Genomic DNA, 25,822 nt, shown 5'->3' with positions numbered 1-25,822 from the left:
TCCAATTTCTCGTTGTTCTTCATTATACTAATAATATTCATTCTCGATAACGGCTTTATTTCCACAAAACAAGTACTTATTTCAATATTCATTTTTGCATACATGCATATATCAATAAACGTACCGATCGAATTTGAGAGAAAATACGCTTATTGTATAATAACAAGTTTGGAAAAAAATTCTTTTACCTCGTCGTCACAATTTGGAAAGTAAGATTTAAGTGGCCACAGCTTCTGGACCACCCAAGAAAGACGAACGGACCTTATGTTTCCTGTATACTCGTACGCACACGCGAGGAGACTGAATACGGAATGTTTTGTAGCGTGAAATTAGTCGAGCACGCAAATGTAAACAAACGGTTTGCCTACTCTTCTTCGATTTACCTTACCGTAACCTCTGTGTATAAATACATACACGAAGAAGGTATACGAGCCGTAATTATCAAATAAAACAAAAAAGTAAAAACATTTTTGTTTTACTCGATAAATGGAAAATAAATTGGAATCAAAAAAGCAGATAAAACAAATCCCTTAGAACTTTTTATTTTCTTCAAAATAAGTATCGTTCGAAAATGTACGTAAAGAAAAGACTCGGACTCATATGAATATACAACACACGTGCATATATTATTTTTAAATCCTACAGGTGAATGTGCATCGACGAGGAGAAGCTGGAAAGATAGAAGAAGAGAGAGAGAGAGAGAGAGAGAAAAAAAGATAGATAGATAGACTCAGAAATAAATTCGAATCGCATTGTTCGCAGAGAAGAGGATATTACAGGCTACGTTGAAGCTAGCTTGTGGTACTCGAATGTTTTACTACCTAAGTAAATGGTAGAGTTTTCACAATAGTACGCCGACGCACGAAACAATGCACACCCACAATAGCAAGCGCTAAATGGGAGGAGAGAGAGAAAGAGAGAGAGAAAGAGAGACAAAATATTGTTTCGTCTTGGCGCCATGAAACTGCGATGAACTACAAGCAGCATACAGGTGTATGCATCTATTATATATGCATACCTAAATAAATATATATATATATAATATAAATGTACATATACATATATCTGTATGTGAATCCACACGCAAATGCTTGGAGCTTCATTCAATCTACGAATACATTGAAATCCAGAGAGACAACAATGCCTTTCTCTTAGTTCTAGCGTCGAAAGGAGGAAGTCAAAGAACGAGCGAAACTATTCATTGCTCGTAAAAAGCTCGACGTTTCCTTCTATCCTCCTCTAACTCTTTCCTACACAAACCATCCCTTCTATTTCTTTTTCTTATTTGTCTTTTTTTTTTATTATTATATCTCTCACTTCCTTTCGAAAAAATGAATAATTTATTTCGCACGTACGATCAACAACGTATCTTCATCGTTGAGAAAGGACACTAATGCATTACTCTTTCATTTTCGTCTTTCTCTCTCTCTCTCTCTCTTTCTCTCTTTTCTTCTTTCACTTCGATTCTCTCGATCGATGAAATTACAATTCCGAACGTGAGAACCATAAGATTGACCGTGTAAAGGGACAATCGTCTGGCCGTCGACTTTTTACCAGAACCAGAATCCTCGTTTCTCCGACGGATAAATAAAAGACGAAGAAGAAGGAAGAAGGAGATGTAGAATGGGGGAAAAGATTGGCGGAATTGGATTTACGAGCGAAAGCAATCGCTTCCGCGAACATAAACTTATCGAATATCGAACGTGATAATTAAAAAAGGGAATTTCGTGAAAATCATTCCAACGTAATAAGATAGGTACTTAGTATAGAAGAATTTCATCATGTGCAAGCAAGCAAAGCAAGCAAGCAAAGCAAACAAACATGCATGCATGCATGCATGCACGCTCTCCTGTCTCGTCGTTTTAAGTAGAAGAAATCTAAGGAGGTGAAACGGAAGCTCGAAGGAGAGTCCTTAGCACACAAGTAGAATCTCGCGCGAAATGCCAACTACGAGGCGCGTTGCACGTCCGTGATAAGGCGTGCGAGGGCACGACCTATGACTTCTTCTCGAGTGAACATTAGAAAGATAGAGACCAACCAAGGAAGAAAATGAGATGAAGAAACGAAGCCAAGCGAAGAGACGGTGGTCGAGCTCTCGCACGAACGAGATCGTCGTACCTACGACGTTGATGAGGTCATACAATGAATGGAAACGCTTAACTTGATTTCTCTTTCTCTCTTTATCCCCCCCCCCCACCCTTGATTATTTATTTTTACCGACAGATTATTAGTATCCTTAGCTGTTTCCTGACAAGAAATCGAGTAAGATAATTAGCGATTTGACGAAATTTTTTTGTTTTTGGTTTTTTATTTTCTTTATATTCTCGTTTCCTGCGGAAAAAGAATACACAGGACGAGCGTGTTTGTCACGATAGAGAACGAGAAATTCGAATTCTTCTTCTTATTCAAGAATTACGCTTTCGCGGATGTATATTATATAAGATTATTCTTTTTGTTATAAACTCTCAGTCGGAGAATCATAATTTCCGAGTTTAGATGTCTCCTAAGAAAAGTTAAGTGTAACATTAGACTTCCTCTCATTCAATATCCATCTTTGCGTGTTTCACGGCTAATATAAAAACGATGATCATAGGTACGATACCTAATTACGTGCCGTTAACGATCTGTTAGAAACGAGCGGTTATCCTTTTTTTTTTTTTTTCTTTTCTTATTTCAACGTTCAGATAAATTATTGAGAGAACAAGCAAAAAGGACTAGATTTTCCATGATTTTTCATCATTAATATTTACACTAATCTACGTCTTATTTAACGAAAAGAGGTCGACGTTATTCTATACGATGTTCGATAATTTATTATTACTAGAGAAATGGAAGCCGCCAATCTATTAGCGTACTCGACAATAACAGTACCGGTTGTAAGTAACTTAAGTAGTTAAGTAACATCAACGAACAGCTCAGCAACCGCCTACGCGTCTTCCTATACGTAACGTATACTCCTTCCTTCCTTCGTTCCTTCCTTCGTTCCTTCGTATATAAGCTTAATCTTTCATGATATCGATCGTCTCGCATCTTTAAGATACCTTACAAATCTAAAAGTTTTGATAAATATTTTTTATACTAAAAGTGAATAGATTTTAATTAAACTTATATTAAATTAAAGTACACTCTTTTGTCTACGCGTAGAATACCATATCGAGTTATAAATTGATCTGCAAAGGTTCAAAAACTGTCATAGAATGCAATGCTGTAAATTGTGCATCTTTGCAATTTCTTTGAAAAGTTTTGGTAAATATTTTTTATACTAAAAGTTAATAGATTTTAATGAAACTTATATTAAATTAAAGTACACTCTTTTGTCTACACCGAGAATAACAATGCCGAGGAATTACTAGCAATGACGGATTTCCGGCTATGATGGTAACATATATATATATATATATATGCGGACACAGGAGTTTCTTTTCGTAGTAAAAAAAATTCAAACAATCGAAAGATCGTTTTAAAGTGAGAGAATAATAAGACGAAGGAAGGTGGACGTTTGAGACACGTAGGTAAAAGATTCGCTTGACTTGGCTCGAGACTCGTCTCTCTCTCTCTCTCTCTCTCTCTCTCTCTCTCTCTCTCTCTCTCTCTCTTGGGCTCTCTTCTCGTCTGAGAAGATCGAGAGGTTTAAAGAGCCGACGGCGGACGGCCGCAAACGCGATTCGCCTCGGCGCGACGAACGTTTTGTCGCTGGTGATTGGCGTTTCAAAGGACAAGCGCGTACAATGCAATTACCTTAACCGCGAGCCAAAGAGACGAGGACGATACGGATTCGACGGGTCCGAATGAATAAATGCGTGCAACCTATACGTATAGGTATATACTATATACCTATATACCTACACCTGCCTCCCGCCTACATCCTTCTCCAGTACTGTGTCTTTAATCTTTTCTAAGGAAAATAAACGATTACGCCATCTTCTATTATATTATTTTTACTTTTTTTTTCCCCCTCCCCCTATTCTTTCTTTCTTTCTTACTTTCATTTTTTATCCACTATCAACGAAGCGTGAGATCGTAACTTGAATGGAAGAAGAAAAGTATCGTTAAATATCAACGATATTAAAATGTATTCGATTTGGTATTCACGAATATCAAATTAAAACGAGTTTTCAAGAATAATTTTCGTTCCTGGAAATATACGAAATTATTCGATCTTAAATCTTCGATAATTTGACGATGATAAATTCTCTCTCTCTCTCTCTCTCTCTCTTAATGCAACTCGATTTTCTGTTTTCGACCACTGAAAAGATGTGATTACAACGTGGGCGTTGCGAACTTCTTCACGGTAATCGATTTCGCGCTCGTAAACGATTATTTCACGTCACGATTCGATGTCTTTTATTGCCCTAAAATGCTGGCTGAATTCTCGATAATCATTCAACGTCCACATTGAATCTTCATTTTCACAAATGTGAGATTACACGACCACCCCCGAAAGTGGTTTTCTCTCTTTTGAATGTTAAAAGGCATGTACGTACGTATCTTTCTGAGAATCGATTAACGAATCTTTACATATCCCTCATTTGAGAGATCAAAATGATGTACTGTAGACAAAATTAAGTATAAGACCTTTAACAAGAGATAAAAGCAAATACCAAGGCTATATATGATGTACCGTAAACGATTCATTAAAAGGTATTATTTTCGAGAAACGATCTTTCTTTTATTTCTCATAATAAGTTATATTTTTGTTTCGTAATTAGTATCGTCTCGTATAAACCGATACAATCCTACCGAGTTTCGTCTTGATTTTATGACGTTACAATGAACGAGATAAACGATATACCTGGATATCTCGTTCTATTGTAAATTGTACTATACTTAACTTACACTTCTCTCGAAACCGGAGAGAGATTCAATCGGAAAATAACACAGGGAAAGAGAGAAAGAAAGATACTCATCTCTAAACGTAGTTGGCAAGATTTACGGGACATTGCGGATAACGAAGAGGACTCATCAGCATCGGTAATGGCTACACTCTTCGGTTGCAGCCTTTTGTGTCCAGTAGTTAAACTACACCTTAGTTCGTTTCTCCTACCGTGACGATCAACGAACACTCAATCAATTTTAATTACTCGTTTCTACTCTAAACACCAAATTAGGAAAATCTCTGTGGATAGGCAGAAATGCATACTAGAAATAATACCAAGTATACGTATACGTTTCAAATCGATATTATCTACTTTATCTATAATTTTATTCGTTGCAAAAAAAAAAAAATAAAAAAGATATGTAAAAAAAAAATGTTCGCTCGTTTAGGTATTACCTCATTCATCTCTTTTATCTTCCGGCAGTACTTCGAAAGTAACTCGACAACCTTTCCGTAATAGGCAAGGGATATAAAGAAAAGCTAACTCCGAAGTCTCGTCGAACGTAGTCGGCGAATATTTTAAGTAGTCCGAAGGTGATCGCGTTAAAAAGAAAGACAGAAAAAAAGAAAAGATAAGAAAAGAGATATAAAAGAAGTAAGAAAAAAAAAAGGGAGTGAAAGAAACGTGGACTGTTAATTACGAAAGGGCACGCATCTCTTTTCTCGAAGCGTGCAAACGCATAGGCGTAGTCGAGACGCTTTATACGCGACTCGAAGCAAAGCTGTTTTACGACTACTTTAAAGCTGACTGAAATACGACGACCGATGAAATCGGTGCGAGAGGCCTCGCTCGGGCTGCCGTACCTGTACCCGTACCTATACCCGTACCCGTTTTGCTGCCAACTTGCGAACTCTTGCTCTTCCTTATGACTTTATGGCCGTTGTGCAATGATACAAGCTTAAAAATCAACCCGTAAACGCACACTCCCGCACGCGCGACTATGAAAACACGTCTCCTTTCCCACAACCCTCTTTACTATGAATATCGATCTGAGAAATTGAACCAACATCGTTCTCGCCATATTTAAACTGTTAATTAAGATTTTTCATTGGGACTTAAATGTTAAGTAATAAATATGATCGGACATATTGAAAGATTAAACGTTTTACAAATAATCTATTTCTAAATGATTTGAAAAAATAAACATGAAAGTACTTAGATTTGCATCATAATAGTACGATTGGCAGGCAGGTAAACCACGAAAGGCAACAACGCAAAAACGTGTTCCATCGTTTTCTTTTGCTTACGTAACTTTGATTCCTACCTCCCTCTCTATCCCATTCATTTTTATCGCTTCTCTTCGTCATTCTTTTCTCATCATTCCTACCTTAATGAATAATTAACAAGCGCAGTAGTAACGCGTCCACGAATACGACAACGTTAAACTTCTCTATTTATTCGAATGACGAGAGAGCTTAAAGCACCAGCCAGTCAGCCAGGCAGCCAGCCACGCCTTAAAAAATGACTAGCTTGGTGGATGATGGTATGCAGAAACCAGATACCGGAATCGTTGGAATCCGTGGGTCGTTCAACGTTTGCTGACGTCTCTCTGCATATAATTAAATATACTGATACACGCCGTTTCGTTCGCTTTTAAATACACGTTCCGTTTAATGCGCAACCACTTGGATACACCATCAAGCACAATAATATCTGTTAAAGAATGTAATTGCTTCATGATTTAATGGATACGGTTTGTGCCATCCTCTCGTCGATTTAGATTTTCAAAAAGGAAAAAGTGGGGAAAGTCGTAAAATAGACAATTTTTAACCGATCTCTTTAGCGTATAGTCCAAGCAAATGATAAAAAAAATAAATAAAAAGTATACAAATTCAATCGAGAAAAAGAGACAAATATAAAGAAACATAATATCGCGTAGAATAGAGAGGCGCCGCTAGTCGATCGAGATGCATCGCAGCGATGCATCGTATAGTTTACGACGTTAATTCCTCCCACGTTCGTTTTCTCTAACTGTGCCTGCCGCCGATTCTATCCTACTGATTAGAAACCATCGACGTCGGCTTAAATCGCAGACACACATTTTCCAGTTCCTCCTCGGCGAATAATTAAGCCGATACTCTCTTCTCACACGATCGTGTGTCGGTTGACCGAGTTAACTTTATCGAGCAAATGCGATCGATTTTTCTAATTAGGAGAAGTTACTTTTCGAAAGTTTTATAATAGATAAAAGAGGAGGATGGTAATAGAAGGAAATTAAATAAGAAAGAGAGATGAAGAGATTGGTAGGAACCTTCTAACGGTCTTCTTCTCTTCTTTCTTATTTTCTATCTCTTTCTATTGGAGATGTCTCTCGAACGTGGCACTACGAGTTTCATAAACAACGACTCGTGTACCGGCAGGTTGGTTAGTTATGATCGTCGAAGGTAGTGCCGAGTCTTAGGAGGAGTGAAAGACCGATGGTATACGCCATACGGTAAAAGGGACCTCTCTCTTTCTCAGTCTAAGACTCGTGCTCGTATAGAAGGCCGACCTTTAAAATTTTCCTGAAGCTTTGCGAAGATAGGTACTGTGTGTTTACTGCACGGTATGCCAACACCTGCGAGCTAGCGAGATCACGTTACCCCTTGCGGTTTAAGATTTCCATAGATGCGACGTCGATCCACCGTTTTGTAGCTTCCCCCTTTTCGATATCTACAATCGACCATTTTCGATTGTAAACCCGTCGTCTCTCATTTCGTTTCGAATTAGATTGGCAATTAAAATCGGATGTTACTTACGTACGAGTAAATAGTTCCTTTTGTAGATACCGAAGTCGCGTTACTCCTGAGATTCGATTTCTTATTAGCCTGACAATTAATTACTCCGACAGGAAGAAAATGAAATAAAGAAATAAATAGAGAAAGAAAAGGGGGGGGGGGGGATATACGATCGGAATTATGGAAATAACGATGCCGCGATCGTAAAAGAGGCTTACCGCGACAGGTACGGCCGCCGACAATCGTTTTTGCTAAGAACGAGATATCTCCGAAGGAACGAGATCTCCCTTCCGATTATGTTAACCGCGGGTGCATCGAGTTTATCGATACGGTAGCTATACCGATATCTCGGTAATGACAGACTATATCGAGGAAGCTGCTACATCCGATAAGGATACACAAAGATCGAGAAGACAGATCGTCCTTTATTAACTTTACTTCCGACACACAAACGTCCAATCTTTATTAGCCTATTCTCCTCGCACTTCCCATACCCCATCTTCTGGAACACGTTCTACCGTATATTTTCTACGTAAATACCTACCTGCTACTACTACTACTGTCTCGTGTTCTCGGTAACGTTTACTCTCGACAATCTCGCGATTTGCCTCATTGTATCGTTATTTCTGACAACAACGTCGCGACCATCGTTTGTTTTCTAGGTCCTTATTTTTGTAAATTTTATATTATTTCTAATTAATCGAAAGAAAAAGAAAAAACGCGCGGAGTTTGAGATTCGATCGAATCGTTTAAGAAAAAAAAAAAAACGCAAAAGGATATAAGAAATGCAATTGACTTCTTTCCGATCTTCATCGAGATATACGCAAGAGGACGACGAGATCTTGAAAGGAAATAATCGGGAGAGAAGAAAATCGAGAACGAGTTAAAGTGCCCTTTCGAGTTCTAACGCATAACAACAAAGCCCGAAGAGATTTCTTCGTGACTTCTTCGTTCGACGAATCGGCGAAGCCTCTCTCGTCTTTGCCATAAAACAAGATCGCACGTCGCAAAACGATCGGGGGAGACGTCGTTGACGACGAGCACCGACACTTGTCTCGTTTAATGTTAAATTGCATACTGCACGAGGAGGAGGACGGTGTCGAGTAAAAAGGAGTCACGACGAGATGGCTTTTAACGAGCGCCAAGAAAATTGCCGTCGCCATCACCACCACCACCACCACCACCATCACCACCACCACCGCCACCCCATCTCAAATCGCTATAGCAATACATTGGCTTCTGTCACAATTTATTCTAATAATAATGAGAGAGAAAGCAGAAATGTTTTTGAATCAAAAGTTTTTACGTACTTTTCCAAGATTTACTACGAATAAACGATAGTAACTTTTTCTCTATCTCTTTCTCACTTATTTGTGGTTACTCAAGCTCATTCCTAAGCAATACGAGCTGCTCTCTCTCTCTCTCTCTCCGTCCGTATATCTCTCGCGTGCAAGGCGCGTTAATTAAACACGAGCGATTAGTTAGAGGCAGTTAATTATATACATTAATATGCAAATGAATTCCCTCTCTCTTTTTAACTACCTAACAGATTGTTCACTTCTTATTTACGTGGTTCGTATTTTCGCGCTTACACTCCTTCTTTAAATTTCTCTCTCTTTCTCTCTATTTTGACTGCCCAACTAGGAAACGCTTTTTCTGCAGCTCGACGACATGCAACTTTTAGTTTCAAATCGAATCAACCGAGTCCGTTCTGGTCCCCGATATCTACGAGTAATTACTCTTAGAAACTCCCTCGACGGTGATTAACCGAACCACAGGGAACTATGGTAAAAGGGATTTCCAAGTCTCCTTGCTGCTTTCAGAACTATTCAAATGTTCGGGGGGATTTGCCTCGGACAAAACCAAAGCACAAGTTTCAAAGTCTTTAAATGTCTTTTTTTCTTTGCTCAATTAACAATGCATTTATTGCATAAAACGTAATTATCAAAAAGAAAAAGTTGAAATTGTAATTTCAAATGAACAAGAAATTACCTTTATTTTTTTTTTTTTTTTTTTAATATCTTCGGGTAAGGATCTTTTTTTTTTTAGTATCGCGAACAGGAAACAATGAAACGAACGAAAATGCGAGAGAGAATTTTCTACATTATCGGCGACGAATAGCAAAGGAGAATTCCATGCGAGTCTTCGGTTAGGGCGAACAATGAGCTCGTCGCGAGAGAATTTCTCTCAGCTTCTTCCTCGCGCATTCCGCGCGACTTCTCGCGAAATTCCAGTTTATGCGACAACTCGAGCTTCGACTTCTAGAATTATGTATGTATATATATATATAATATATGACTCGGATAAATATTTACCACCTCGGTGGTTGATAAAAACTTCAACTACGTTCGAGTCGAAGCGCGTTGCGTTTTAAATGAATAAAAAAAAGAAAAAAAAAAACATTCTTTGCACGACGAATAAAAGATAGCAAAGACATTTGCATTTTTTATTATTATTATTCCTAACATAGTCTACGATGATCGCGTGAAAAGAGGAAAAAAAAGATATAGAAAACCCGTTTTTAAAATTAGAATCAGAAAATCCGAGTTCGTTCTATCGCACCTAGTTAATTATCACTAATGAACGCCAATTAAAGGTTCCATTCCCCACTAGGTGGAATTCCATGATTACTGGATCTCACGAAGTATGCATGCATAGCTAAAAACTTTCATGAATTTACATACCAAAGTATTTTAAATGCTAAGCATACACTCGATGACGAATACGTTTATTTTTAACAAAAGATATTTAAAATAATTGTTAGTAGTTTTTAATCTATATGTTATTTTCTTTTCGAAATAATCTAAACCTGTCGAAATAAGAAAAGGGAATGTTACGGATGAGAAAATGGTGTAGAAAAGATTGTTTCTACGACAGTTACACCAAGATGTGTGCCCTTGTCCGACCTTATTAAAGTTGAAGGGCCTGGGAAGAGATAGGTCTTCTCTATCACCTTCCTATACCTCATGTAACTAACATTAGATGCATAATGCATGGATAGGTGGGTAAGCTAGGTGTCGAGCTAAGCGCGACATCCTTTCTCTCCTTTTCTCTCTCTCTCTTTCTCTCTCTCTCTCTTTCGGCTTGTATTTGCTAGCAACCTGTAAACACTATTGAAAGAACCTGATGTGATATGAACTTTGTCAAACTAATGATTATTCAGTGAGCTACTGTTCAATGATTCTCGATAGAGATTATGCCAATAGAAAGAAAGAAAAAGAAAATAAAAAGAAAAACAGAAGAAGAAAACTCGATGAGACGAAGCTAAGTACATATATATATATATAAAAGTTCCTAGGATTGATTCAACCCGGATAAAACGTTATAAAGCATTGTGATGGTAATACGGTGTTAACGCGTGCTTCGATATAAATCGCGAGTAAGAGAAAGGGTTTTTTTATTCGAAGCTGAGTTGTAAAACATCGAGTAGGTACTAGGTATGCGATATACATCTGGTCATCTCGAACGAAGAGAGATCGTCGTTAGTGCTTTTCGAAGTGTAGACAATAGAGGGGTAAGACATTGAAAGTAAACTTAACCATAAATTTAAATGGGATGATAGAAGAACACGATGTCTTTGACATTGTCTTTTTGCGATGGAAAAGCCGACATATCTTTTCCTATTTCGAAATATCTTAACAAAGATAGATAAATCATTCGAATCCTTTTGCTAATATAATGATATTCCTTGATGTGTGCGATGGCATATTACGTATGCACGTGCAACCATAGCTAGTGCAATTACAAGTAGGCGCAATAGTTTGCTGAGGAGGAAGCTGCTTCGAAGAGGATTTGCTTTAAAAGCACTTTGCTATTTCTTTCTTTCTTTATTTCTTTCTCTTTCTCTTTATACCGTTGGATTCTGAAGTGATTCTAAATCGATTTGTCGCGACGTCGTACTCGACGTTCTACAAGGAACGACGCCTTCTGTCGCCATACTCGTCCTCATCGTTCTGAAAGATGACAACGATAAAATAAGTCTTGCCTGAACGAACCGGAAGATACGTTGCCAGTAGAAAATACCTATGTATTTATGTATATATATGTATGTATGTATGTATGTACTTAACGTGGTCCTTGCTACTACGTCAAACCAAACCGAGACAACGAAATACGTACTTACTTACGTACTACTAGAAGTAACAGAAGAAGAGAGACAACAACAGAAATAAAGAGAAAGAGAGAGAAGAGAGTCAGTAGCCAGGATAGAAGTTCGTACACGAAGGACAGGAAGACGGCTTTCCACGATTTACCATGGACGGCTAACAACGACGGTGGCCATTGTAGAGAGAGGGGGAACCGTCGTTTGACTTTTACAAAGTGGACGCCTAACAAATGCCCGGCACGCATACATTAGCCCGCATTAATACCTGCTTGGATTTATTAATGTCCATATTATATTCATACGAGTCGTGTGTACGAGTTACGGCGCGATGCATTGCGCCGAGGGCACACATGAGCCACAAGCTCGATGATATATTCAGCGTCGCGCTTACTCTATTGTTCGAACTCAACCCTCTCTTCTTCTCTTCTCTTTTCTTTTCTTTTCTTTTCTTTTTCTTTTTTTTTTGTTCTTTCTTCTCTCTTTGCTGCCGAATCATTCCAATCTCCATTCGTTTCAAACTGCATGACTACTTATTGCGAAATTCAATGATCACCGAGTAATAAGAAAAAGTATTTAAATGCAATGTCCTACTTTTACATTTTTAAATTAAATATTGTTATTCTCAATTATTTTATAAAAATAAATATATATATATACGTGTATCTCTCAGATAGACAACTTTCTTAGCTTTACAACGGTATTTGGTTCACGTTTCTACGACTTTCCGTACGGAAGATATGATCCTTTAAGTTTTCAATTGATAATTACAATGACCGAGTGACCACGTGACCCGTAGTACGAGTATAGTAAATGGACAAACACGTCAATGAATGAGTAAAATAAATTCCAAGAATTTATATAGGTCAATGCTCTTTACTGAAATTATAAAATTATTCGCTTCAATGAAATTTCTTAACGCGTTTTGAATTGCGTTAGTTCTATTCATCTAACTAAACAGAGAGAGCGTAGGTGAAATGAAAGAAAAGATAAATTAACGTGACCCTTTTTCAACGAAATAAAATATACAACATCCATTCAAAGAAATTATTCCCGTAAACTCGTCGATTCAGTTATATTCGAGAAAGTTTCCAAATATAAGATGAATAAAACACAATCATTTCGAACTTTTCCAACTAAATTCTATTAAAAAAAAAAAAAAAACCAAGAAAAATAAATAATGAGAAGAAACGATCGAAAGTATGTCGTAGTATTTCAATCAGTATCGCAAACACATCTCGTTAGAATTGTCGGTGCCGGTAAATTTGAAAGAGAGTTCTTCTTCTCGCGACCGTGGGATTGTACGTGTTCTATAAGGAAGATTCTCATCCGGAGCGCGGTGCGTCTAACAAACACGGCACGTTTCCTCTTCTTCTTTCATCCTTTTGACTCCCCCGCATGCAATGCACCACCCTCCCTCTCTCTTATGCTAGAGCTCGTGTCAACGCGCAGAAGGAGAAGAAGAAGAACCAAGCGAACACAAACGAGTTATACTTTAGGTGCCGCTCTTCCATTCACTGCCCGTCTACTGACGTTCTCAAGTGGGCGTGTAGAAAGTACGTTCCAAAGAAAGAGAGAAAGAGAAAGAGAGAGTAAAGTAGATATATAGAATAAGAAGAATAAGAAGAAGAAGAAGGTAAGAAAAATAGAGGAAGAGAAGCGTGGACACGGAGGACATGACAGCTTCGCTGGGCACGTCGATACTCGTTAACTATAACACTATTCGCCTCCAGCTTGAACTAGAGAAGCGTGCGTGCCGAGGATATCCAGCACGTAGATGGGCTCACAACGTACGTTTCCACAAGAAAAAGAGAAGAAATAAGAAGAATAAGAAGAGTAAGGCGGAGGTTCGCTATTATTCGTAACGCACGTGCTCGATCGCAAAGGGACGACGTTTTCCCTTCCACCACCATTTTCTTTTTCCTTTCTTCTATCTTTCTCTCCTTGTCTTTCTTTCGATGTTGGTACTCTCGCGTTCATGACATGGGCGCCGTCGTTCGAACGTGCTTTACATTCGTGAAACGTCATCGTCGTTATCCTCGCCACAGAAACGAAAACGTCTCCACTGTCTTCCCTTTCAGTTTCTTCTTCTTCTTCTTCTTCTTCTTCTTCTTCTTCTTCAGCTTCTTCTGCTACTTCTTTTTCTTCTTCTTCTTCTTCTTCTTGTTACTTGAAGAAACCTAGAATTGGAAACTCGAGCGCGTGCTACGTATGGAAATAAGAGAGACAGGCGCGTGTGCGTACGTTCACCGACATCTACTTTCTTTGTCGGGATCTCCTCTCACTTTTACATACATACACATACATATATGCATATATATATATACCTTATGTAGCCGTGCTTTGATTTTGTATAAAAGAGTAGCCCTCGATACGATCTGCAATTTCTCCCTACCGACTCGTCTCTTGAATTTAACATTCTCCTGCGATATATCATTTCGATTGTCGTAAATTCTTCTTTAAAGGGATCCCTACAAACAGAAGGAAAGAGAGAAAGAGAGAGAGAGGAAGATTGTAAGATCGATCGTGAATAAGAGAACGAAGCGTTTCTGAAAACGAGAAAAGGGTGGATAACTTCTACCAACTGTGAAAAATTTACTGGTAATACGGATAAGAAAGAAAGATAGATAGAGAAAGAGAGAATGAGAGAGAGAAAAAAAATAGCCATTAACGAGGAGTATCTTACGTTTTAACGGTCTCACACTCTCACCGGCCAATCCGGTATAGTCTGTTTATCGGTTTAATGTACGCCGTATAGATGAGAATGGTGCGTACCATTAATCGACGATAAAACGTCTGAAATTCTGACAATAAACTGGCCGAAGATAGTAGCGAGGACAACGACGACAAAGAAGACAAAAAATAAACACAACGAATTGCAAATTGCCTATAATAAAACAGATTATCATTAACAAGAATTTTCTTTGGCTATATTAAATCTTCGTTTATTCATTTCCATCATTTGAAACAGAAAGAAATAAAAACACATGTAAACAATTTAAGATCTAAAACTTATTGAGGGTGGCTTAAAATATGATTTTGTTTTATATATGCACTCCTCTGTAAACAAATGCACATCGCCCTTATATCGATTATACATTTGACACATATAATATAGCACCTAGCAAAAGCTCGAGAATCTTCTATAATTTTCTCGGCTGTTAATTGTACGATTTCACATGCATGGATACACACAAACTGGCCAACATGTTAGAACCTTCTACATTATTCCTTTAACTATTTCGATCGACTTGCTGCTGCTAACACACATCTACGCATACAACTAATTATTATCCGAATGTTCCACCATACTATTTCTATAACTGCCGATCGACTTATTACACATACCTATGCACACACGCATACTTCTGACCAATGCTAGGACTTCATTCTCACGGTAAACACAAATACGTATACCATAAACGCATACAGTTCTGTAATATTCTATAATAAAGAGAATAACGAATGGTCGATCGTCTAGGTTTCAAATAAAGATATATTATATGTACGTAAGAAAAGATATAGGAAACGTCTTGCGAAGAGAAATGTTGTTAAATTTCTCTCTCTCTCTCTCTTTCTCACTCACCGTTGTCGGATAAAAGGGGACAATTATACGACGGGGGAGAAATGCGTTGTCTGTCAAAAAGGGTTGAGAGAACTCTCGAAGATAGGGTGAAGTCGAGGAAGAAGGGTTTAACCAGTATTACCACGTGAAATATTAAAGATCAAGCGAGGTAATTACGAAGTCCCTCGGCAAGAATGAGACGACCGCGATTAGATCTAAACTGGCCGCTAATGCCGTTAATTGCGATGGATTGTGTAATTGCTTTGCGAAGGTGGTGGTGCTGGTGTATTCTTACTCGCAGGTGCGGGCCTTTTATACTTAAGTGATACATACATAAAGGTCGATATGTGTCTCTATGTACGTTCGTATATATATATGTGTGTGTATGTGACTATCTCTCTTTCTCTATGGTAAGACGCGTGTAACGTTCCGAAGGCGGAACAACTATAAAACTTGCTAGCAAGAAGAAGGTATACTACAAAGGATGACTTTCTACGAACAAATCGTACCGTTTTTCTTTTAATAGTCTCTTTGTCAATATTACAACTCTAGATCTATAATTATCTTATATAAAAAAGAAAAAAAAAGAAACCAAATTACAAAACGTACGATACTTTGTTCATTTTACAAAAATAAAAATAAAAGATCATTTTTTAACGAGCCAAACGCGAAAGGGATGGGAAAGAAAAGAAAACAACTCCGACTACTCGAATTCGAAGCCGAGAAGTCTCGACATTTCTACGTTAGAAAACGAAATAAATAAAAGGATGGGGAGAAGGAGTGATGTGGACCGGGGGGTGGGGAAAGAGAGAAAGAGTAACGAAAGCGAAACCCTCGGACAAGAAATCTCGCGGTGAACTTCTGTCGCGTTTTGTCGGCTCTTCGTGATCTTGCCGCGTGTTTAGGAACTGTTGGAACGCGATTCGGTGCGGGTCCCTTTGGAAGAGGCTTGGAAAAAGCTCGTCGAGCAATTTGTGACTACACCGAGAGGTGCTGAGTCAAAGATATAAGCGCGAAACACGTTCGTTTTCTCCTCCCTTTCTCACTCTCTCTCTCTCTCTCTCTCTCTCTCTCTCTCTCTCTCTCTCTCACTCTCTCTTTCTCTGTTTGTCTTGTCAAGACAACTTCTACTAAATTTAAGTTGTGTGTTTTCTCGCGTCGCGACTTCGCAACATATACATATATGTATCTCTTTATATGTAGGCACGTAAACGTGCCGGATTCTGTGTCGGCATTCATCGGAGGAGCACAAAGTGGTCGGGACGAGATGCGAGCTCCATTGGATTGCTTTCATTAGGTCGGTAATGCCTAGGTAATTCGATAAAACTGAAAAATTCCGATGTCGCGTAAACTGGAGATATACGAGCCCAGAAACAGAGAGAAAGAGAGAAAATAGTACCCTCCTCTACTCGAGAGAGGAGTTCCGTTTAAGGGCAGCGCGTGTTTATACGCGTTTACCATACTGCCCGTTTACCCTTCGTTGTTTCGTGACAAGACCATGAGTACCAAACTATCTTTCGATATAAAATATGTATCTATCGTCCAAATTTATGTTTTTTATCAAAAGTGTGTTCATACAAAAAATAATATTTATCTATAATTTGAATATCTATGCATTTAAAAATTAAAGTCAAATACTTGCATTGTTTGAAAAAAGAAGTAAAAATAAAAGAAAGAATGTAAAATGTTAAGAAGAAAAAAAAAGAAACGAATCGACGAAAAGTATTCGTAATTTCGGTGAGACCTCGAACAGAGTTCCTGTCGACCGACCGTTCCTTAGGTTCCCCTCTCATGGTCGTCCTCGAACGACCTGTTTCAACTACCCGGATACGAAAAACACGATAAATCCTGCGTTACACGTAGGCGTGCCTACCTTCCGCGGTACCCGCAACACGAGGATCTCCGTGCGACTAAATTACGACGACGAGTTCGGCTCTCTCCTTAAGTAAAGTGCAGGTTGCTTGTCCTGCCTTCCTTCCTTTCGTCCTTGGTGAAAGAGGCGCCCGATTCTCTTTCCAATATACAACACACACCTTCCTTCCAATCGAATATCCTTTTGTTTTTATTATCTGATCAATAACAATTCAACATTTAATTTTTTCTAATCGTTCAATATTACTATTAACTTCCTTATCATCTTTTTATTTTATTTCTATTTTATTCTTTCTCGTGTGCAGTAACACGCACAACAATTATTTTATCATATAAGTTTTATTAATTATTTTCATTCACAGAGAATTAATAATTTTCTTTCCAATCTTATAGTAGATCTTAAAAGTAAAAGAGGAGAATAATAAAATACTATATATAAGACAGCTAATGAAGTTGTGCCAAAAGAAATATATCTTGAAACGAAAGGATAACTCAATGATGTATCAAAGAAAGTAACTAAATTAAAAGGACTCCACCCTAAAAAGCTCGTAGAACTTTACTCGTTATCTGTGGATCGTTCGGAGCGTTAATGAAGCGAATCGGAGAGCCTCATCCTCTTTCTCTCTTACACTTAATCGACTTACGACTCCAGATCCTGGCAGAGTCCTTTCGCGACGCTCACTTAGCTACACGACATACCATACAAATGTTCTCTTTGATCAGATTACTACTCGTCGCCCTCTGACGAAGTTTCTTGCTCCTTCCCTCCCTCCCTACCTTTTTCTCTCTCTCTCTCTCTTTCTCTCTCTGGTTCTTTGTCCTTTCAGGACCCTTAGGCGCGTTCCATGCGCTTTTTCCACGTGGCACCGTGCAGCAGCTGCGCTCGTGAATAGTTCTCAAAGCAAGGAAAGAAAAGAAAAAAAAAAAACAAAAAATGTTAAAAAGGAAACAATTTTCGAACGAGAATGCAATGCGGGTCTTCTTCGATCGGTGATTGGGTAAGAGACCTTAAATTATTCTTACGACACGCGTGCTTCTCGAAAAATCCACCCGACCAACCCTCTTTACTTCCTTTCTTTTCTCTTGATCTTATTTCTTTTCTTTTTTTTATCATTTATCGACGCGTACTTACACGATGTTAAAGCCAATTCGAGGAAGAAATAATCGGCTTCTGCACGCGTTCTCCCATCCTCCCTTCTCTTCTTTCCTTCCTCCATTTCGTCTTCCTTCTCTTGGTGGTTCGTCGCAATCGTATATAAGATAGCTTACGATGTTTACGCTTTCCAAAGCACCGCCTTGAAAAGATCGATCGTTTTACACGAACGAGACAAGAACGAAGGAACGAAGGAACGAAGGAACGCGCGCACGGAGAATTAATGAACGAGCCGTGCCAAGAACGCGTAATACGTTTCTTCGAAAAAAGAAATCTCGATCGGTCTTTGGTAATTTCAAGATCGGCCTTTAAAAGCTAAAAGGAAGAGAACTAACATAAGAGAAAAAGGAAATGAGAGAATAACAAAAAAAGATAGGTCTAAAGAGGAAAAGAAAAATATTGAAACGAGTAAGAGAGAACGAAGAAGAAACAAAAATAAGAAAGGAAGAGACAGAGAGAGAGAGAGAGAGAGATAGGGATAGAAATAAGAGAGGGGAAGAGCTGTGGGAACCTTAAGTAATTTATAGGATGTTGTAACGGGATTTTTACAACATTGGACATTGCAACATGGGAACGGTATACTAGCAAAAAAGTGGAGCTACGATCGAGGTCGCGACTTGGCCGCATACGCCCACAAGCACCTAGACAGCTATTGTCTCTCTCTCTCTCTCTCTCTATCTCTCTTTTTAACGTGCTTAAAAACGTGCTCTTGTTTAGAGGCAAGACCGTGTCTCGGAGTCGCGTCTTCCCACCGTAAATCACGGAGATGATCTCGAATCACGCCCTGCCCATCGTCTACTCCACTACTCTTCTTACCCTCCCCCCCCCCTATCATCCACGAATTTTTCTACCTTTTTCTTTTCTATCCTCCCTTGTTCTTAGCTAAAAATAAATAATTGTTCACGTGTAAGCGTCTTTTATCAAACTATTGTTTTATTAATTTCATTTTTATATTCGTTTTTCTTGTCAAATTATATTTTACGCAAAAAAAAGGAAACAAAGCGGGAAGGAAGGAAAAACATATTCCAGGGGTTAGTTAGATTTATTCAGTCAGAAAGGGAAAAAAATAGAGAAAGGGACAGAGTTAATCTCCTATTCTTAATCTCCTTCTGTAATCGATCGATTACTACTACTTTCATTGGAGATTTTCTATCACCGATTAGAGAAATGATCGTTTAAACATAAAAGCTTAAAGCGTATTAGAAGTAAACGCTTATACTATAGGAGGGTTACGAGGGTGCAGAACAATACCGTGCGACTGTTAACGAACCGTTAAGGATTTAATAGCTCAATAAAATTTTTTAACGACTCTTAGCTACAGGACTTTATAGGATAATGGTCGAAGCGCCGGGTAATTTCGTTTATGGTTCGATCAATAGCTCATACTCGATCGCGCGACAATCGGTTTTTCTTTCTTTTCTTTTCTTTCCTTCCTTCCTTTTTTTCATAATGCGTTTCCTACCATAGATGATAAAAGAACATTTTTCCAATTTCGGTATTGAGAAAACAGCAACTTTTTTTCTTTCCATTCGGTACCGAGTATTATCACGTAGAGAGGAGAGATTACGAAAAAGTTTATTCGAGGAATACGTAATTCGAAGAGTAAGAGAGACCGATCAAAAAAAGAAAGAAAACAAGAAAGAAAGATGCTTCGTGCAACGTTAAAGCCGATTCGTACGGTGTACTGGCTCTTAATTATGCACCACCCACCCGATATATTTCGAATCTCACGGCAACCGTTAAAACTCTTATGTGTACCAACGAAAGACACCACGTCCCGGTAATTAACGCTCGGTAGGGTCGCAACCGATGCTTTTAATAGGACGATAATTATGCCTATAGAATGACCGTAAATCGGCTAATCTTCTACTCTCTCACCCTTTCTCTCTTCTTTTTATTCTTCTTATTTTTTTTCTCTTTTTTTCGTCTAGTAGATATAGTACAAGTATACAAACGGAATGTTACTTACAATACGAGAAAACATTAACTCAATCTCTCTTTATATATTCATATCTTTTCGAAAGAAAAGCTCTTTCAAAATTCAGACTCACTGCGAGTAATGAGCACAGAAGACTAGACAACGATAAAACGGCTCTTGTCCTATCTTTATTTCTATTCGGCAGCCATATTTTCTCCATCCTCGATTAAGTCATAGCATCAAGCTTCGATAATCGAGATCCACGATACGTTTTATTCAACAATGATCGGATTTTCTATACAATTGACAGGTGTTCGTAACTAGCTGCCATATTGCCATATCTTTTCGATTATTATCCGAATGAATAAAATGATTAAAAATATTAAAAATATCACTGTACAAAGTACAAGTAAAAATAATCGGAGAATTTGGCCTAATGTGGCCTTGGATAAGGTCGATAGCCGATAGAATGGGATCTGGCAGTCCGTGCACGCATCCTCGGAGACTAATTACAAGTGCAACTGATCAAGCTTCTTGTCGTCCTCTTTCTGTCACGAGATCGATGCCCATCGAAAAGGAATACCATTTGATTTACGGGGAAATTGTTTTTTCGCTTCGTTTCTCATTTTTCTTATTCTTTTTATTTCCTCTTTACGACTCGACGAAAGAAAAACATTAAATGTTAAATAATAAAAATCTTATATGTATTACATATCGGTTCCTAATTAATTTTCTTTTGTGTAGGATAACGTGTCAATTATTTCTATTAATATTACCATATACATAAAATTACGCAAATTAAAAAAATACATACGAAATGTCAATCTAAAATCTCGCATAATAAATTCAAAAATACATTGCATCGAAAAATTCTCCCTCGAAACTCACCAAATACAATATCTATACACATTGTATGATTTATCGTATTAATTTGGAGACAATGGGGGAGCAGGAATCGAGGCTAGTTGCTACCAAGGTAAAATAATAATAAGAAGAAGAATAAGAAGAAGAAGAGGAAGGTAAGAGGTTAGAGGATGCACGAGCAACACCGTAGCAACCGACGGTAGTTAACGGTGCGAATTGCTCGCCATATACGTATCGTGTACGCGCTTATGTTGGTCCGACTAATGCCAATGGAGAGCCCCCACGTACGGTTTACATAGCCGTAAATATACCGCTGGACTAATGTGGTGCAACTTTACGTCGCCGGTTTACACGATGACCCCCTACTGCTTACCCCTCTCATTCTCCTCACTCTTTCTATTTATATATATATATATCTTTCTCTTTCTTGTACGCGTGCATCGGTTAAAACGTGTATGTTCATCTACGTAACTTTACATACATAGGCGCTATATCCTTCGAGCTACTAATCCACCCGGTCCGTGTGTGCCAGACTAATTAGTAATTTAAATTCGACGATCGATCCTCCGAAAATGGCCATTTAAACGAACGACTCTAAAAGCCGAGAGTAATGCGAGAACTACGTCGGAATCGATTAGCAAAAGCGGCGAGACTTTCGAGGATTCCGTAAGAACACGATCTCTCTATCTTCTATCTTTTTTTATCTATCGATTTAGTCTTAAGTTTCTCTTTGTGTCGACTAGGATAGAATGATTTTATTCTTATCGATTGAAGGATATAATATTGGTATAATATCATATAATCCTTGGATATCAACGACACGAAACTATAAACTTATTTATGATCGTTGTCTTCCTTTGTGTTTTATTCGATGCACGAGATATAACATGAAAGTTCTTTAACTCTACGAGAATAATCTTAGCTCGCGAAGGACGAAAGCATTTCCGCAAATTTGCTTCGTGGAAGAAGATGATTATTAGAAAAGAGAGAGAGAGAGAGATTAAAAAAAGAAAGGAAATGTACAAAGAAGACACGATTTATATGATTTTCTATGGAAAAAGAAAATATGTAGTCCTTGGATATCTATACGAAAATTTCAATCTAATCTTCCGCGTTGCAATAAGAAACGTCATGCTATTATATTCGAAGTATACACACACGATCATAATTAATGTATATTTTTCATACAAATTCACGATGAACGTGTGTCGACGTAGGTGATTATCGGGATGATAATAAAGGATCGATATGTATGTCTCGTATGCGTAGATACAGACAGGCTCGCGAGAAAGTGGCATAAGTTTGTTATCGTGTTGTATATTGGCTCGTTCCACTGACCCTAAAGGTTGATGAACACGTCTTCTACGAAGAACTTTTTCCTAAATAGGAAAATACTACGTAGTAGGAGAATTCATCGATTATCCTAAGCACGGTTAGGTGCATTCGCGGTTTTCTTTAAGTTTCCTTTCTCGATCTGATCGATCGCAGTAGAAACAGGTGGTCTGGCGTATCTAATAATTAAAACGTAAGGAAGAAAACGATGTTTCTTATTCTTTTTTTCTACAGTAAGGAAGAAAGAAAGATAGAAATAAATAAATAAAGGAAGGAAGATAGATAGATGAAGAAAAATAGGTAATTGGTATCCTCCCAATTAGGATAAATGTTATTCCCTTCTCTAACGTTTGCCACAAAAGTCGATTTGGGGTAGTAGACATATAGGAGGAAGTTTAAGAAATCCAGGTTTTCTCGTATTAAAGGAAGGAAGACATTGTCCACGGGTTAATCCTGCGGTCGCGTCATTCTTCTGCAAGTCACTGATAGCTTACGGCTGATTGCAGTAATCTTCGCGTCGTAGTTTTGGATAAAAATCCTTGGAAACCCTAGCGCGAGCGTGAGGCATTACTAAATAACGGTACGCGTAAGTACCGGGCTTTAATGTACGGGAGAGAAAATATAATCGGTCTTGGCTTCGAGGTCGGAGCCTGGAAAACTACGCGTCTATCTTTCTATATATCTATCTTTCTTTCTCTATTTCTCTCAAGTAAGTTACGTGCGGCCTTAAAATCCCAACCGTATTTTTTTATCTCCTTCCTTTTTCTTATTTTTCTTCCTTCTTCTTTATTCATTCGTATACGCGATAAACGTGGAATATGCGTTAGACCGTATTAGGTATCGATGCCGAGCAATTTGTTTGCCGTGTATGTACGTAGTACTACATACGTACGAAGGAGAACGTCATTATCCTGTATCGTGTACATTAACGCGTTCCAATTCTCAGTATTTCCTAATTAATAAGATAAGTAGAAATTTGTCCTTGGCTTTAACGTCGATTTCCCTAATTGCACAATAAGTACTTGCACCTAAAAGAAGAGAAAGAAAGAAAAAAAAAGAAAAAAAAAATCTAACATTGAAATTCAAGTATACGTATAAGTAAAAAAAAGACAAAGATAATGAATAAGAGAGAAATATATAATAAGGATCCTCTCTCTTTTTCCTTCACTATACCTACAAGTTCAGCGCTTGCATCACGGAGAGATAGTAAACATTGCAAGTCCGAGTCCTGTTTGGTCGAGTGTGACAAGCTAATGGTGTCCTTGCTCCGTCCGAGAGAGGCCCCGATTGAAAATACCTCACCGGTAATGTCTACCAAATCGGACCAAAGTGAGTGGCCACTGCTAAGGCTAGCCACAGATGTTAGTGACACGAGCGAGGCTGCTGCTGTTATTGCTGTTATTGCTGTTATTGCAGTTACTGCTGCTGCTACTACTACTACTCAGTAGTTGCAGTTGCAGTTGCAAGTCTACGTTCTATGGAACGAAAGAGAGGAAAAGGCGAATGTCCAACGTCGGCTGAGGTGTCGGCTTTCGTACTACGTGCCACGCGAACGTTCTACTAGCGTAACACTGAAAACTATAAAACCGCAAACCGCGTGCACCTGGACGTGACCGACTTAAACGACCACGTATGGATTATATCTATGCATTCGCATTTATAGTAGATTCGACAATTTCAATTTTATTTTTTATTTTTAATTAATTCACCCAATAAAATATTTATTCTCTTTAATTAACAAGTAAAGATCGTAAAATATCATTAAGGTAATCACTATCCACTTCTTTTTTTATATCTTCCTCATTGTTATACCTCTTATTTTGACTTTATTTAGTAAACCTTAAAAGGGAAATAACACAAAGAAAAAAAAAAAGATCGAACGAAATGACACATTGAGCAAGGTGTATAGACGGTGGTTGTGCGTGAAACGTAATGTCGGACACACTCGCGTGAGCAGAAATTATGCAAAGTGGAGGCCAAGGCTCGAGAGTTGAGTTCGTAAAACGGATGCTGACGAGCGACCGCCAAAGTTATGCAAATTTCAATCAGGGAAAACCGAGTAAAACGGTAGCCGTAATACGAATGCGAAATGCTTATATGAAAATCGTTGTTAAATTCGCATATTCACTGTAATCTCTTGGAGGTTTCCTTGCTTTTTTTTTTTTTATTTCCCCTTTTTCTTTATTAGCGAACTCATCGGAACAAATTACCTTGCACCTGCTACAACGAATACCGATGAACAACAATTTAAGAAAATCCAAACGACATCGGACACGATGTCCGATTCACAAGACTGAGAAACTATTAAATAGGATACGAGTTGAATTCTTTGCATGTATACGTATACGTACTTTAACCATGTATATAGAAATGCATAGGACAAGCTAAAACGAGCTATTCTTTACGAAAGGTTTGCTAGCATAGTCCGGTGAATCCCACGGTAATAAGGGACTCAACTGCCACCGCAGGAAATATACGACACCTGTCTGATAAACTTGAACAACTTTACGCGTATTTCTCTCGAATAAAATACAAATGATTTTCTTTTCGTTTATTAAAAAAAAAATACATTCTTCTGTATTTCTTTTTTTTGTAAAAGAAATATCTTTCTTTAAGCAAACACAAAGCGGAAAGATGATAATGAAATTGTCGTTGGGTATCTGTGATTCTGACATCGGATGTAAACGCAAAGTACCTACACGGGGTATGACAGTGTCAGAACTCGTGCGGCCACTAACGAGCCTTACCTATTCCTAGAGCGTGTGTCTAGTCTCGTTCGTGTCACCAAGAAAATATCTCCAAGTGGTCGTACCATTTCAATCGGGATGCATCTGTATCCAATCCCCAGGAGTGTAACCGTGTCGTTGTTACCCTCTGTGTAAACCAACGGATTCGACCCACGCGTCTAGTACCTTTACCAATTTATGGATTAAAACGCGAGACAAGAATAGAAATACAAGGATAATAATAATTAAAGAAAATACGTATCTCGAATTTTTTCCTTTACTTATTAATCTGAAGACAAATTTTTATTAATATTTCCAATGTAGAAAGAGACCGTTATAAAATTATAGAAGAAACGGGTAATTCTTTTTTATTATAGGAATGTAAAGAACTGAAATATCCATTGGCAGAGTTTCGACGAATGGGACAAGCGACCATATAGAAAGTAACCGTGATAGAAAATAAAATGAAATAAAATGAAATGAAATGAAATAAAAATAAGCGGATATATCGAATGAGAGAGGAAATCTTATTCTTCTTTTTCTTCTTCTTCTTCTATCTTCTTTATACGGCACTGAAAACGTACCGACGAAGCAGGAAGCGACGTTTTCTCTCGACGAACGATGACTTTGTTAGCACCCTCCCCGATATACGTATGTATAGTCGATCAAGCTACTATATGTACCTTGGTAACATCT

General features: G+C 38.1%; 1 protein-coding gene across 2 annotated transcripts in view; it reads right to left on the bottom strand.

Moving 5' to 3' along the window:
* The window catches only part of LOC106787804 (Krueppel-like factor 3), a 222,528-nt gene that overhangs the window by 145,927 nt on the left and 50,779 nt on the right, over positions 1-25,822 (bottom strand). The gene's annotated exons all lie outside the window — the stretch shown is intronic.

The sequence above is a fragment of the Polistes canadensis genome, unplaced genomic scaffold, assembly GCF_001313835.1.
Source record: "Polistes canadensis isolate GaletaPanama2010 unplaced genomic scaffold, ASM131383v1 scaffold_115, whole genome shotgun sequence".
NCBI lineage: Eukaryota > Metazoa > Arthropoda > Insecta > Hymenoptera > Vespidae > Polistes > Polistes canadensis.
Note: the sequence above shows the minus strand (reverse complement) of the source record. Positions and strands in the feature narration are given on the sequence as shown.